The 12,628-nt window shown below is 46.1% G+C and overlaps 1 protein-coding gene and 1 non-coding gene across 2 annotated transcripts in view; both read left to right on the top strand.

Moving 5' to 3' along the window:
• LOC144670420 (histone H2B-like) overlaps positions 1 to 12,628 on the top strand; it is a 528,756-nt gene that overhangs the window by 450,161 nt on the left and 65,967 nt on the right. The window lies entirely within an intron of this gene.
• Positions 6,811 to 6,884, top strand: trnat-agu (transfer RNA threonine (anticodon AGU)). Its single transcript has one exon. It is a non-coding gene; the product is annotated as a tRNA-Thr (tRNA).

Genomic DNA, 12,628 nt, shown 5'->3' with positions numbered 1-12,628 from the left:
CTCCCTGCTCCTCTTCCTATAGGATCTCTCCCTGCCCCTCACCCTTTGGGGCCTCTCCCTGCCCCTCTCCCTTTGGGGTCTCTCCCTATCCCTCTTTCTTTGGGACCACTACCTGCCCTTTTCCCAACGGGATCTCTCCCTGCTCCTCTCCCTATGGAACCTCTCCCTGTCCCTCTCCCTTTGGGATCTCTCCCTGTCTCTTTTCCTATGGGATCTCTCTGTGTCCCTCTCCCTTTGGGGCCTCTCTCTGTCCCTCTCCCTTTGATACCTCTCCCTGCCCCTCTCCATTTGGGACCTCTCCATGCCCCTCTCTCTCTTTGGTACCTCTCCCTGACCCACGCCTTACGGGATCTCTCCCTGCTCCTCTCCCTTTGGGGTCTCATCCTGCCCCTCTCCCCATGGGAACACTCCCTGCCTCTCTCCCTTTGGGATCTCTCCCTCTCTCTTTTCCTATGCGATCTCTCTGTGTCCCTCTGCCTTTGGGCCTCTCCGTGCCCCACTCCCTTGGGGGCCTCTCCCTGTCCCTCTCCCTTTGATACCTCTCCCTGCCCCTCTCCCTTTGGGGCCTCTCCCTGACCCTCTCTCTTTGGGATCTCTCCCTGCTCCTCTCCCTATGGGATCTCTCCCTGCCGCTCCCCATTTGGGGCCTCTCCCTGTGGGATCGCTCCCTGTCTCTTTTCCTATGGGATCTCTCTGTGTCCTTCTCCCTTTGGGGCCTCTCCTTGTCCCTCTCCCTTTGATACCTCTCCCTGTCTCTCTCCCTTTGGGCCTCTCCCTTTGGGGCCTCTCCCTGCCCTTCTCTCTTTGGGACTACTCCCTGCCCCACACCTTACGGGATCTGTCCCTGCTCCTCTCCCTATGGAATCTCTCCCTGTCCCTCTTCCTTTGGGATCTCTCCCTGCCTCTCTCCCTTTGGGATCTCTCCCTGTCCCTCTCCCTATGATATCTCTCCCTGTCCCTCTCCCTGTGGGATATTTCTTCCTTTGGGGTAATCTCCCTTTCCCCTCTCACTGTTACTTGCCTGGAACACTTTATCTCCAATGTTTTTGATGCTCCTGGCCACATGACCCGGGTTTTCGCCCCTTTGTTTTCTTTATGCACAGGGGCGCTGGGCCAGTCCTCAGCCTAAAGGACTGAAAAAGCGTCAATTGCCTCAATTGCGAGGCTTGTCGGGATTTGAAGTTCCAGACCTCTGCTCTCAACGTCAAGGTAAGTTGACTTTCACAACAAGAGAAAGAGAGCGAGGGAGGTGGAGAGAGAGGAAAGAAGGAGGAGAGAGATGCTGAGAAGGAGGAGGAGAGGGAGGGAAAGAACATGAAATAGAGGGAGGGAGGGAGAAAAGGGTAGAGGATGGGAGGGAGACAGTAGGAGGTGGGAGAGGGGGGTGAGAGCTGAAGGAACAGAGGAAACTGGAGGGATTGCGTGAGCGGGGAGGAACTTGAATTTCTTCAGCACATTTTGCAACCTCAAGAAGACACAAAACCTCACGGCCAATGGCAGGAGGGGGTGGGGTGGGAAGGGGCCGTGGCTTTTTAAGTGAGGTTTTTGTTTGAATGCACGCAGAAAGATCCCACAGACTGCAACCTGATCAATGACTGAATAACCTGTTTCAGAGATTCTGTTTGAGGGACTAATATTGACCCCAGGACTCTGGGTAAAACTCCTCTTCTCTTGTTGTCAATAGTTTGGCTGGATTGTTCACATCCCTCTGAGAGGGGAAGATAGGGTCTTGGTTTCTAATGTGCTTTATTGCTGGATATTGTCATATATCCTTACTCCCCATCTGTGGGATATTAGAGGATATTGTGTTACATATTTTACCTCTTCTAGAAGCTCAGGGAGTTGGGAACACTGAAAAACTCCAGGTTCTATCTTTACTAAATCACCTGACTGTGATGATAAAACATAATATCTTCCAGCCAGTGGAAATGTGATATAGGCACCAATAATACTCACACACCACAGAATATGTCTGATTTCTTCATGTGTGAATCTGACTGATAAAGTTGTCATCATTAAATCCTGTTGGCCTCTGGCGGCTTATCATATCCAATCCTTAATCCAAAGGTAACACTGGGAATCGAAATTCCTGCTACACTCTCTCTCCCTGCCATGATAAAGAAAAGTCCATCTTTTTCAATGACGAATGTCTAGCTCTCAAACCCAGGAACACTCCTCCAATGAGCAATCTAGTTCTGTCTCTCCTTACAGAGTACACTGTCTGCCGGCTTTATTCTCTGCTGTGAGCTACGGCTCAGTCAAAAGGTCTCTTGCTTTTACATAGCAGGAGGATGTGTGTTCAAAACCTGAGCAGTAAGTCAGTCTGACTCTCCAGTGCAGTACTGTGGGAATTCTTTACTATTAGGGGTGCCAGCTTTTAGATGATATGACAAACTAAGGTGCCATCTGCCTCCTCAGGTAACAGATACCTTGCACAATCTTGGAGAGGGGCGGGGGAGTTATTCCAGGGAGCCAGAGCCAACATATGTCCCTCAATTAACATCACTTCAAAACAAATTACTTCGTATTTATCACATTGCTGCTCCTGGAAGTTGGCTGTGGGCAAATCCTTTAACAAAATTATTCAAAAACATGGCGATTGAAATCCCGTGAGAAAAAGTCAAGCTATAACTGAGAACTCGGTTGAGAGAGATTCATTAGGCAGCAGAAAATCGGGTGAAGAATTTGTGTAAAACGACACCAGAGACAAGTCAGCATGAAAGCTGGATCAACCCTTCTAAAGGTCAATGAGTAAAAGCTGAGAGCTCCGAGCACCATTAGCTCATCACCCAGAGACACTCACAGGAGAATTTACTCTCCTGTCTTAGGCAGTGCCTCCTGACTGAGGATGACTCTCTTCCACTCTGGGGTGTGGGTTCTGAGGTGAGTAAAGAGCCCAATGTTGGCTCCGCACACTCTGCCACAGGTTGGGGCAGGTAGTGTTTGAGGAGGCGGGTGGGTGGGATGCTCGGATTTTGCTCCGCTCCTTCCGCTGTTTGCGCTGGGCCTCCACCTGGGCCTGTCGGAGACGTTCCAAATGGTTGGCACCTTCGCGGATGCTTCTTCTCCAGTTTGGGCGTCTCGAGCAAGAGATTCCCACAAATCGGTGGGGATGTTGTATTTTATCAGGGAGGGTTTGAGGACGTCACTGAAACGTTTCCTCTGCCCTCCTGGTAACCGCTTGCCGTGACGAAGCTCGGAGTAGAGAGCTTGTTTTGGGAGTTTTGTGTCAGGAATGCGGATGATGTGGTCCGGCCAACGTGGCTGATTAACCATAACCAGTGCCTCGATACTGGGGATGTTGGCCTGAGAGGAGACACTGATATTGGAGCAACTCTCCTGCCATTGAATTAGCAGGATTTTGTGGAGGCGCCGCTGGTGATATTTCTCCAGGGATTTAAGGTGTCTGCTGTACGTTGTCCATGTCTCTGATGCATACAGGGGGCAGGTAGCACTGCAGCGCTGTAGACCAGGAGCTGGGGGCCGGGTTTGAGGTCCTTGTCATCAAACATTCCTTTAAACAGTCGGCCGAAGGCTGCACTGGCAAACTGGAGGCGATGTTTCGTTTCATTATAGATATCTTCCCTCACTGAGACGAGGCTCCCAAGGTGTGAGAAATGATCCACATTGTCCAATGGTTCGCCATGGATCTCGACAGTCGGGAGGCAACGTTTGCATCGGGAGCAGGCTAGTAGAGGACCTTTAACTTTTGGGACCATAGCCCATGTCTTATTATTTCATACGCCTCCTTGAACGTGTTAGTGATAGTTTGGATATCAGCCTGTGAGTATGCGCATACACAAGCATCATCAGCGGACTGCAGCTCGCTGACAGAGGCTGGGGTGATCTCGGTTCCGAAATGGAGGTGACGCAGGTTGAGTAGTTTCCCACTCGTCCTATAGGGTAGCCCCACTCCGGTCCGCAGCTTCATGGAGGTGGGTGAAAGACATTGGGGTCTTTAATAAGCGGGTATTTTCTGCATTTTATGGGAATCGCAAAACAGCCTTGATTCTCGCACTGGAAGGAGAATTTTTAAACAATTTAACCTCCAGACAGTCTTCAGGCTGCCATGTTGACATTCCTAGGCTGATAGAATGGCATCTGGTACATCCGTTTATCTATGTGAGCGCTTAGAAAGGGACAGGATATGACCCTCAGCAAGATGTAAACTAAAAAGCTGACCTTGAGCAGGGTGATGCACGGGGTGGGGTGAGGTGGGGATGGGGTGGGGTGTTATCCATCCTAACGTTTTGATTACCTGTCCTGTATCCATTGGTCAAAATAGTTAGATAGACGACGGACAAGTGGTAAGCTACTAGCCCCCCATAAACGGTGCTGGTGAGGTGCTGATTGGGTTGCTGCCTTCTTCAGATGGAAGATGGACCAGAGGAGGAGGAGGAAGATGGAGATATTGAGGGAAGAGTTCCCTAACGCTTTGACTAGAAGGCAGAATGCTGCTATCACAGGCTATTATAGAGCTTTTTCTGTCCAATTACTTAACATATCATACCTAAACAGTTCCTTCTTAATAAACTATCTTAAGATTACTTCTGACTAGTTGACTGTCTATTCTGGTATCTGTGGCCCCCAAACCCCCAAAATCTTACATGGGTTGGGGGTGTTGCAGCGAGGAAAGTTGAAAAGAGCATTGGTGCGATGACACAGACTTGCTTGACCCCAGTTTTCCCTAGTGTGGGTCTGCAGCAGATCCCTTGGTAAGGATCACGGCCTCCATGTCATCCTGCAGCAGGTGGAGGATGGTGACTAATTTCTGTGGGCAGCCAAATTTGAGGAGGATGCTCCACAGCCCCTCCCGGTTGATAGAGTTGAAAGCCTTTGTGGGGTCAAAAAAGGCCATGAATAGAGGTTGCTGCTGTTCTTTGCATTTCCTTGGTCTTGTCTTCCTGTGAAGATCATTTCCACAGTGCCGCATGATGGACAAGATCCGCATTGTGACTCTGGTAGGAGTTATTCAGGCATGGAGAGAGGGCAATTGAGGAGGACTCTTGCAGCGACCGTCCCTGTGGCAGACGGCAGAGATACCCCTCTATAGTTACCACAGTCAGTCTGGTCTCCTTTTTTGGAGGCGGTCACAATTGCGGCATCTCAGAGATCCCCTGACATGCTCTCCTCCCTCCAGATGAGGGAGATGTGGTAATGTATTTGTTTTAAGAGTATTTCTCCACCGTATTTCACTGTTTTGGTGGGGTTCCATCTGCGCCACTGGCCTTGATGGTTCTTAGCTGTCGGATGGCCTTTCCAACCTCATGTCGGGCTGGGATTGTGCTGAGCTGGTGGTGGGTAGCATGCTGTGGAATGTGGTCGTGGGCACTCATGTCGAGGACTGAGTCTCAGTTGAGGGGAGCCTGGACATGTTCCTTCCAGCGAGTGCTACTTCCACTGGGCTTAATAAGCACCACTACATTCTGAGTTCTCAGTGGGGTAGGTACTTTTGTGCTTGAGCTGTAAATGGTCTTGACTGCACTGAAGAATCCTCACATGCCTGACTGCTGGTGAGTTGTTGTATTTCCTGAGCTCTTTCCACCCAACATCTGTTCTTCAGTTCATGGCGTTTTTTATGAAAGCTCAGCCTTCATTGGTCTGTAGACCTGCTTTTTAGAAGGGCCGAATGGCCTACACCTGCTCTTATTTTCTATGTTTCTATGGAAAGAGCATCACCTCATATCGCAGCATATCCGACATCCAAGCATAAAACTGTGTGTGTGAGTCACATCCCGAACACGGCTACTTTGATACCAGGTGTGTGTCTGAATACAGTAAATGGAACCACCTCACGATAAACCGCTCAATGTTTGGCGGGGGAGTTTCAGGGAGTGATGTGTGTGATTCCCTCATTTATGAATTTGTTATAGGTCCGGAAAAGGCAGAGATTCGAAAAGTTTACAGAGAAATCAGCTAACTACGTCTTTTTGTCTGGCGCTCACTCCCAAATTATGGCAAACTCACGGAATCATAAAGAGCCCAGAGATGGATAATCAATGATAATCACAGCCAGAGAGACCTGCAATAACCCTCAGTGCAGGAAAGGCAACACATTGTCCTTTGGTCCAAAAGCAAAATACTGTGGATGCTGGAAATCTGAAACAAAGACAGAAAACGCTGGAAATATTCAGCAGATCTGACAGCATCTGTGGAGAGAGAAACAGATTCACGTTTCAGGTCGTTCTGGTGAAGGGTCGCTGTCTGAAATGTAAACTATTCCTCGTTTCACAGATACTGCCAGATCTGCGAATTATTTCCAGTATTTCCATGTGCTCAACTGAGCATCATTAGTCTTACTGGTTTAGCTGATAAAGCACTTGCCTTGTGGAGAGGAGCTCCTGGGTTCATCATCCCAGCAGCGCCTTATTTCGTTGAAACTGATCTGTGCGATTACGCACTTCCGTCATAACAGGGCGAAATCTGTCTTTGTTCTAGAATTGTAGTTTAAAATAGTCTCTCCCTGTATCGTTGAACAGCTGCAAAGATTTTAACACAAGAACAGAGTTTTGTTTCTGCGACTGAGGAAGACATTTGGGGGAAGAGGCCACTCACACTGAGAGACTCTTGATACTGGAAGAGATGGGTACAATTCTATTTCACAATTGAACACTGACATCGAGATTTTGGAAGACCAAGTGAAAAAATCACTGGGTCAGTGACAGAATTCAAACATCATCCCGGGGAATAAGAGGAAGAGAGATTAAAGCAGGTGACTGTATAAATACTGGAAAAAACAATGACTAAATCCTGTTTTCCAGGAACTCCTGAAGTTTGGATCCGTGATTAAAGTATTTATGACTGAATCTTGGCTCTGTGGCTTAGTTGGTTAAAGCGCCTGTCTAGTAAACAGGAGATCCTGGGTTCAAATCCCAGCGGAGCCTTATTTAATTCCCAAGCTTTTGAGCTGACCTGTGCAAAATATGGCTTGGTTCGGGTGAGGACTTCCGAATTGCTGGTTCAAATTGTCCATCTTTGTGCAATAGATTATCTTCTACTCTTTCAATGCAAAGAGAGTTTTGTTTCTTTGACTAAAGAAGAGATTTGTGGAAATTGGCCACTCACACTGAGAAACTCCCTCGATCGTTTCTATTGGAAGAGATGAGCGCTTTTCTATTTAATAGTAGAGGCTCAGGACACTGACATCGAGATTTTGGAAGAACAAGAGAACAGAACAAGAAAAAAAATCACTGGGTCAGCGAGAGGATTGAAACTTCATAAGAGGAAGAGATAAAAACAGGTGACTGCATGAACGCTGCAACAATCAGTTGCTAAATCCTGTTTTCCGAGAACTCACTGAAGATGTGTGTTTAAATTGTTTCCCACTCCGTTTAAAATGCTGAATATTCTGGGCTAACATCGGGGCGGACATTTGGTTTAACTTTATTTGTGAATAAAAGTGTCAATTGTTTACATGTTGTTAACGTGACAGCACGTAAACATTTCAAGGAATTCTCCTCACAACCTGCTTCACCGAAAGAGATTATCATTTATCTTAAATAGCCTTTCACAAAGAGGGATATTAGGTATCACTCCACGAAAATCCCAAGGGGTTTGTGACTGATTCAGTACAAATAATCAGGAATTTCAAAGTGCCTCAATCAGCCACAATTTCTTCAAAAGAAACCGCTGGCGACATTCATCTCACTGAAGCAGAGTGTGACCGTGTTGTATCTGTCAGTGTGGAGGGGACGAGTCTGGGTTGGGTCGCCATGTTCAGTGTTTGTGAGAGTGGGGTCTGGGTGAGCAGCTGGTGAGTGCGACAGGGTCAGTGCTGGATGCAGGAAGCTCCCGTCAGTGTGTGTGGGTCTGATGGGGCTGAGTGATTGACAACTGGCGGTTGTTGGTGTTTCCATCAATGAAGGAAATTCCCTCCAACAGTTTATTTTCTTCATTTGACTATAAACAACTTGAACAAAAGTGAAACAGTGTAGGAACATTTTTGCTCTGTATAAAAGGGGGGTGATTTCAGCTGCCATTGTCCAGTGGTTAAAGCTTTCGTCTAAAAATCCATGGGATTTTTCCACTTTGACTTGAGTCCTGCTCCCTGAGGGTCTGTACAGTATTTTTAATTCTGTTTTATCTTGAATCCTCTATTTCCACAGAATGCCTACACTGAAATTGCTTATACTTCCCGCCGTTGTTATCTATGAAGCAGGTACTGTCTGCATGGTCTAATGGAGATATGCCTAGAGGGCTGTGCCAGAGGGTTTCTTTCAGGTTTTATGCCTTTTGGTCCATGAGCAGCAACCGGATGTCTGCAGAGGAACTCGGAATGCCGAGTACCTCTTCTCAGGATGGACTTAATCAAGGGACAGAATGTTGGCTGAAGGGAGGATAATGGTCTGGGGATTTGGGCTGCCATTCCAGAACATTTGGGGAATAGCACAAGGCGGTGTTGCAATGTGACAATGGCGATATGCAACCTTAGAATATTATCCTTTCTTTATTCATTCTTGGGATGTGGGTGTCGCTAGCTAAGCCAGCATTTATTGTCTATCCTTAATTGCCCTTGAGAAGGTGGTGATGATCTGCCTTCTTGAACCACTGCAGTCCCTCTGGTATAGGTACACCCAAAGTGCTGTTCGGGAGTGAGTTGCAGGATTTTGACCTGGCGACATTGAAGGAACAGCGTTATATTTCCAAGTCAGGATGGTGAGAGGCCTGGAGGGGAACTTCCAGTTGATGGCGTCCCATGCACCTACTGCCCTTGTCCTTCTAGGTGTTAGTGGTTGTGGGTTGAAAGGTGCTGCCTACGGAGCCTTGGTGAATTTCTGTAGTGCACCTTGTAGATGGTACGTACTGCTGCCACTGTTCATCAGTGGTGGAGGGAATGAATGTTTGTGGAATGAGTGCCAATCAAGCGGGCTGCTTTATACTGGATGGTGCCAAGTTTCTTGAGAGTTGTTGGAGCTGCACTCATCCAGGCAAGTGCAGAATATTCCTTCACACTCCTGACTTGTGCCTTGTAGATGGCTTTGCGGAGTTTGACACAAAAATTGGCCCTGTAGTTGATAGTGAAAAGGATAGCTTTTGTCTCCAGAATTATATCAATGGTTTGGTTGAGTGGACGCAAAATAGGCAGATGGAATTCAATCCAGAGAAGTGTGAAGTAATGCATTTGGGGAAGGCAAACAAAGCTAGGGAACTACACAATAAATAGGTTATTGGGAGGGGTAGAGGAAGTTAGATACCTTGTTAGATATCCACAGGTCACTGAAGGTGGCAGGACAGGTGGATAAGGTGGTAAAGAAAGCATATGGAATGCTTTCCTTTATTGGACAAGGTTTAGAACACAAAAGCAGGGACGTCATGATGGAACTGTATAAAACACTGGTTCAGCCACAGCTGGAATTTTGTACACAGGTCTCATCACCACATTATTGCGCTGGGAAGAGTACAGAGGAGATTTACAAGAATATTGCCAGGACTTGAAAATTGCATCTATGGGGTAAGATCGGATAGCCTGGGGTTGTTTTTCTTAGAACTGAGGAGGCTGATGGTGACCTGATTGAAGTGTACAAGACTATGAGGGGCCGAGATAGAGTAGGCAGGGATGTCCTTTTTCCCTGAGCACAGTGGTCAATTACCAGAGGGCACAGGTTTAAGGTGATTGGTAGAAGTGGACATGAGGCAAAATATCTTCACCTACAGGGTGGTGGGTGTTTGGAATTCGATGCCTCGTTTGGTGGTGGAGGCAGAAACCCTCAACTCATTTTAAAGGCACCTGGATCTGCACCTAAAGCACTGTAACCTGCAAGGATATGGACCAGGTGCTGGAAGGTGGGATTTTAATGAGCAGGTTTTTAATTTTTTAAAATTTTTTGGTCAGCACACACACATTGGGCTGAATGGCCTCTTTCTATGCTGTTGCTTTCCTGTGGTTCTATTTCAGTCCTGATATTCTGTTAACCAATCTGTGCTGGTTGTAATTTATCAACCCATGTTCTACCAAGTGACAATGAATCTTGTCCCAGACTATTGCCTCTCAACATTTCCCCACCACGACCATTACATTAACAGGTCTATAATTACTGGGTTTATTCCTATACATTATAAACACAGATGTAACATTAGCAACCTGCAGTTCACTGGCTTCACTCCCATGTCCAAGGAGAATTGAAAGATTGTGGATCAAGTCCCTGATATTTCCACCCTTCCTTCCCTCAGTAATCCAGGATGGAACCCATCTGAATTGGGTGAATTTTCTACTGTAAGGGTTTCCAACCTTGTAATTGCTTCCTGTTTATCTGTTTTCATCCTATCCAAATTCTCCACCAGCTCCTCCATCACTGTGACATTAGCAGCATTTGCTTGTTTTGTGATAGCAGATGTAATGTTCTCATTTAGTACCTCAGCTATGCCCTCTGCCTCCACAGGATCTCCAAATCAGCCACCCTTTCAGTGACTCTCCATTTGTTGGTAAAGGTCTGGAGTGTTTTTGCTTGCGTTAACTGCTGATCTTTTCTCATAGACTCCCTCTGCTGATCTAATTTCCTTTTCCAGCTCTCCTCTGTACTTTCTGTATTCTGCTTGGTTTTCCAATGTATTATGGATCTGACATTTATCATCAGCCTGATTTGCAGTTCCCACTGAGCACAGGATATGTAGGCAACAGCTCTCAGCTGTCCCAACATTTCACTGAAATGAGTTGTCTGTTTAACTAAACTTCTCGTCATTTAGAGTGTTCCACTCCTTCCCTTTAGTACTTCTGCTGTTGTCACTTAGTTTAAATTATACAGTAGCTCCTTCCCCGTCTGCACCTAATCCCCACACTCAACAAATCCACATTTTAAACTCTTCACTCTGCAATTCACTTTCTCTATTTGAGCTCGCAGGCCACTCGAGTTCTTGTTTGTAATTTAATTGTTCCAATTTCTTTATTCACAATTCAGGTTTGTTTTTAAATAACAATTAATTTGCCCTGTTATTTTAATTTATTTGATGTCAATGTCTGAACCAACTGGAAGTTTAAAAAACAAATCTAGAAATGATTTCTTGTTCTGCAATGATGGTCTACTCCATTCAGTTCAGTAAATCCTAATCAATACATTCCAAACAGAATGCTGTATCTCTACTTGATGAACTGATGATGCACAGAGCTCTCAGCTTTTACTCATTGACCTTCACAGGAGTTGATCCAGTTTAGATGTTGACTTGTTCGCTGGTGTCGATTTACCTGAATTCTTCACCTGATTTCTCTGCTGTCCAATGAAGCTCTCTGAGCGGAGTTTTCAATAATAACTTGACTTTTCCTCACCTTTCAATCTCCAAGGTTTTTGAATTATTTTCTGAATACACGTCTCCCGAGTTCTCCTCGTGGTTAAGCAGAAAGTTTAACTGATGTGTTTTCAAGCAGCCAACAGCTTTACTTGAAAAGTCATTGTGACAGGATGTAGGGGTTTGAACCCAGTCACAAATCTGGTAGTGATGCCTTGTGGGTTTTTTTTATTCATTCCTGGAATGTGGGCATCGCTGGCTTGGGCAGCATTTATTGCCCATCCCCTTGTTCAGAGGGCACTGTTTTTTAAAAAGAGTAAACCACATTTCTGTGGGTCTGAAATCACATGTAGGCCAGACCAGGTGAGGACAGCAGATTTCCTTCCCTAAAGGACATTCGTTTTTATGACAATCGGCAATAGTTTCATTGGTTCAATGGCTTTAATTCCAGATATTTATTGAATTTAAATTCTACCATTTGCTATGGTGGGATTCAAACCCCAGTCCCGAGAACATTACCCCGGGTCTCTGGATTACCAGTCCAGTGACAATACCACTATGCCACCGTCTCCCCTGCAGCTCCAGCTCTCACATGATATGCCAGGGGATGACCTCATAATTGCCCCAGTCATATAGCTGTGGATTGGGCGATTTCTTAAACACGTTCACTGGGGCTGACTTAGTCGTACTTGGCTTTGAAACACAAGGGTATGTCTTCTGCTTTATCTGACCTTGTATACTCCTAGATAACCAGGGGGCTCTAGATTTGGCAGTACTGCCCTTTTTCTTTGTGGGGACATGTATACATTGTTCCCGTAGAATTCTGCTCTTGAACGCCTCCCACTGGTCTGTCACATTGATTCCCTTCAAGTAGCTGCAACCAGTCCACTTTGGCCAGGTCAACTCTTAGCTTCATAAAATTTGTCTTCCCCAATTTAGAACTTTCACTCCTGTTCTATCATTATCCTTTCCATAATTATATTAAATCCAACTGTATTATGGTCACTATCCAAAATGATCACCCACTGCACCTTCATCCACTTGGCCAGCTTCATTTCCTGAGACTAAATCTAGAATTTCACTCCCTCTCATTGGGCTTACGTGCTGGCCAAAAAAGTTCCCCTGAATGCAGTTCAAGAATTCTGTGCCTATTACACTGTTTGTACCCCAGTTGATATTTGGGTAATTGAAGTAACAAACTATTTTTCCCCCAATGTTTCTGTACTCAGAAATTTGCATCCACATTTACTCTTCTATCTCCCTCTCACTGTTTGGGGTTCTCTCGTACACTCGGAGTAGTGTGGCTGCTGCTTTTTTATTTCTGAGCTCAAACTATCTCGCCGCATTTGATGAACCATTTGATATATCATCCCTCCTCACAGCTGTAATTGATTCTTCGACAAATAAT

This window comes from Cetorhinus maximus, chromosome 31 (assembly GCF_964194155.1).
Source record: "Cetorhinus maximus chromosome 31, sCetMax3.hap1.1, whole genome shotgun sequence".
NCBI lineage: Eukaryota > Metazoa > Chordata > Chondrichthyes > Lamniformes > Cetorhinidae > Cetorhinus > Cetorhinus maximus.
The sequence above is the reverse complement of the archived record's forward strand: the minus strand, read 5'-3'. Positions and strand labels throughout refer to the sequence as shown.